Source organism: Mizuhopecten yessoensis, unplaced genomic scaffold (genome assembly GCF_002113885.1).
Source record: "Mizuhopecten yessoensis strain PY_sf001 unplaced genomic scaffold, ASM211388v2 scaffold10919, whole genome shotgun sequence".
Taxonomy (NCBI): domain Eukaryota; kingdom Metazoa; phylum Mollusca; class Bivalvia; order Pectinida; family Pectinidae; genus Mizuhopecten; species Mizuhopecten yessoensis.
Genome location: NW_018408787.1, coordinates 89,301 through 93,136, shown reverse-complemented (window position 1 = coordinate 93,136; position 3,836 = coordinate 89,301). Strand labels below are relative to the sequence as shown.

Sequence of the window (3,836 nt, the reverse complement as noted above, 5' to 3'; positions counted from 1 at the left end):
CCATAGGTATTTGTGGACGTTTGTTACAGCTAAACCCATGGACATTTGTGGATGTGTGTTACAGCTAAACCCATGGGTATTTGTTGATGTGTGTTACAGCTGAACCCATGTGTATTTGTGGATGTGTGTTACAACTAAACCCATAGGTATTTGTAAATGTTTGTTACAGCTGAAACAATGTACATGTATCTGTGGATGTTTGTTACAGCTAAACCCATAGGTATTTGTGGATGTGTGTTACAGCTAAACCCATGGACATTTGTGGATGTGTGTTACAGCTGAACCCATAGGTATTTGTGGATGTGTGTTACAGCTGAAACAATGTACATGTATCTGTGGATGTTTGTTACAGCTAAACCCATAGGTATTTGTGGAAGTTTGTTACAGCTAAACCCATGGACATTTGTGGATGTGGGTTACAGCTGAACCCATAGGTATTTGTGGATGTGTGTTACAGCTGAAACAATGTACATGTATCTGTGGATGTTTGTTACAGCTAAACCCATAGGTATTTGTGGAAGTTTGTTACAGCTAAACCCATGGACATTTGTGGAAGTGTGTTACAGTTAAACCCATGGACATTTGTGGATGTGTGTTACAACTAAACCCATAGGTATTTGTTGATGTGTGTTACAGCTGAACTCATAGGTATTTGTGGATCTGGTTTGACAGACGTTGTTCCGTAACTATCTACGGGCTTGTACATGTTTACATTACGCTGCACGTATGTCAATAATTACTTCATTTGAAATTGATTCTCATGTGTTGTACTAACCACGCATTGTGTTTTACCTGTATGATGGCCGTAGCTATGCATGACAGTACACGAATACGGCATGTCTAAAACGGTACAGCAGGTCTGTCCTTTTCTATTAACCCCCGGTCATCCGGGATTAGCATTTCGATTATATAATAGTATATTAATAGTTGTTAAATAGTCAATTTGGACATAATTTGTTATTCGGACACAAACGATGAATTAAGTGTGTCTTTATCAATAGCATGACTGAAATAAAAGGAAATATACGCAAAATAATAATTTTACGTGAAAAAAAGGAGAAAAACAAGGTGAATTTGCTAGGACCACAGATACCAAATACAATGTCATTGGACTTGTTCTAACCAGAAAATGTATATATATATACACTATTGCTTTCGTGCTATGTGCCCAGCCCCTGTGATAAAACATGGAAGCAAACAAACACACGTGTATGGCATCTTGGCAAAACGCGTATGTGCTTCACATATAATACCAGCAGTGTAGATGCAATACAATGTACAGATATTCACCGACATGTGGAAGAAGTGAGGCAGGTATAAACATATAATAAAATATATGATAGATTTACCAGTCAGGATATTTTCTGTTAATGTGAATAGCGGTTCATTTAGATGAACGATGAGGATGGTCGAGGTGATCTAATAAGTATATAACCATGCCTGTATTTTCACAAACATGGCCATCTGGAGTACATATATATTATATACAATTTAAATGTCAAGGGTATTGTCCATTTCTCTATCCACCTACAGTATAAATGTACTGAGATATACCATACCATTGTACATTATATGCATAGTCAGTGAGCATGTAATAGCTCTGCTGAGTAACAGATAACATACCTGTGGTTGATTACAACACGTAAAATGTCTTACCTCAAAAGATGAATCTGGTTTTTTTATCCCTGTATATGTCCAGATATTATCCAAAACTTAATTTCAACATTTCAATGACGATACAAAATGTGATTGGTGTAAATTTGCACCTGTCCGAGTCCATACAGCTTGTCGTAACTAAGGCAGGTAATATCGAGTTCTATTTATAGATTGTAATACGAGTGTAGTATTTATGTGTATCTGGCTCAGGTTAGACTTATGAACGTATCGGTAGATAATGATATACAAAACTATCAAAAGTCTACAAGGCGATCAGGTGTTCAATACCTACACACTTACCTGCACAGGTGAATAAAGTGGAGTAACTAAACCTTTTTTCGGTTTACTTTGTTAGTCATACCTTGGGAATTAAAGATAAAATAATCTATTTTTATCACTTTTTATTAGGTCTATGATTATTTACTCATGAATAGTTTATTGGCTATACAGTACAAGAAAAAAGATCTAAACGAGTTTTAATTACATAACGGAAACAAGCTTTAACAAGATTCATATAGGATCAGACTTTAACGGACTTAATTAAATATCAATATTTTCTTCCTAATTTTAAATAGAAAAAAAAAAGAAAAAAAACCCGTTCGCAATTTCGGCCTTACCTTGAACTAGTCGTAACTTACGTCACAACAACGGTGGCCACAACACGAGGCTTAATTACAACAGAAATCAACACAACACGAGGTTTAATTACATCAGAAATCAACACAACACGAGGCTTAATTACATCAGAAATCAACACAACACGAGGTTTAATTACATCAGAAATCAACACAACACGAGGCTTAATTACAACAAAAATCAATCTGTAATTACGTCAGTATGACAGTACAAACAGCATTAAGGAACTTAACATGCACGGTGTACTGTGGAGGATACCACACGGGATTCTCCTTATAATAGAATACATGTACATCAAACGCAAAGTTTTCTTATCACAAAAACCACTATCTGATAGATTAGGTTTAGTTCGATATATACAGTGTATAACGTCTATAGGTATGAACACCATTAGCCTAGGTTAACAAAAGACCGGAACTTAACAAAATTATTAAGCATAAGATCACGGACTTAGATAGGATTAAACAAAATCTTTGTCATATCGGATACTGAAATACCATCATTACATCAATCAATTATGTGTCAATCGCAAATATTAAAAGCCTCATGAAAGTTTATCACAAACACATTCTGTCTTGTATCTAACTCACAAACAAGTGATTCATACACATGTAACTATGTTTGTGTGCTCTATTCAACTCTTTGCAAGAACTCTTTTTAACCACAAAGATAACGTGTTCGCGAAACCTGTTTGCAGTTTAATTCTTACGCGAAAATGTCGCAAAGTATTTAAAAGAGCTTGGTATTCCTTATCAGCCACCACGATCATTGAGTTCGGTTTCAGAATTCTTTGAGTGTCCAAAACACTCGTTCTGTATTTATTGTGAACAGTTGTTTTGAAACTTGTGGAAGATCCTTCAACCTGCCATAAGAATTTCAAAAACGCTTGTTTTCTATTTTTCAGGACAGGTTTCGGCCCTCATCAATAACCAAATGTGTGCATCCAGTTCACATTTGTAGGGTGTATATAAACATTTAATTTGTATAGGGAGATTTTTAATCATTATCTATATTACTTAACCTACTTTACACGAGTATCCTGTAAAGCGCCTGAGGATAAGTCAACATACTATATATGATGCTTGGTATAACCGATGTCCCATACAGTTGATTTCGAGTGTCAAATAGCATTAGAGAAAACATCGGGAAAAGTCAATTTGCGTGTGACGTAAATAAAATACAGGTATTGTTTATGTGTAGGTAAATATGGACGGTAAATCAATTAATTGATTGGTTCATTACTAATTCTCTATTCATTTTACATAGGTCAAGTATAGACAACCTCACAGATGTTTCAGGATTTTCCATATTTGACATGGGATGTGAAAATCTATACCTACATCAAAGAAAAAAATATACACACAGGCTTTAATTGTATAGCCAGAGTTGAGAGGGAACATCAACAAACGATTTCAATCAAAAGAGATATTCAAATGTGTATTCATTTCTTCACAGATTGCTTTTTAGTGGCCAAGAATCGAGGGTAAAATCAGTAATGCTTCAATACTCTCAGATAGCTTACCAACCGATGTAGATATTTAGTA

The 3,836-nt window shown here is 35.1% G+C and overlaps 1 protein-coding gene across 5 annotated transcripts in view; it reads right to left on the bottom strand.

Moving 5' to 3' along the window:
* Nucleotides 1-1,815, bottom strand: part of LOC110463625 (malignant fibrous histiocytoma-amplified sequence 1 homolog) — a 47,708-nt gene extending 45,893 nt beyond the window's left edge. For 4 of the 5 annotated variants that reach the window (XM_021518395.1, XM_021518403.1, XM_021518405.1 and 1 more), the window contains exon 1: nucleotides 1,657-1,815. The gene's annotated coding sequence lies outside the window, so the exon portion shown is untranslated. The remainder of the gene's footprint in view (nucleotides 1-1,656) is intronic. The other variant, XM_021518400.1, reaches the window with a different exon arrangement.
* Between the last annotated feature and the right edge of the window lie 2,021 nt (nucleotides 1,816-3,836).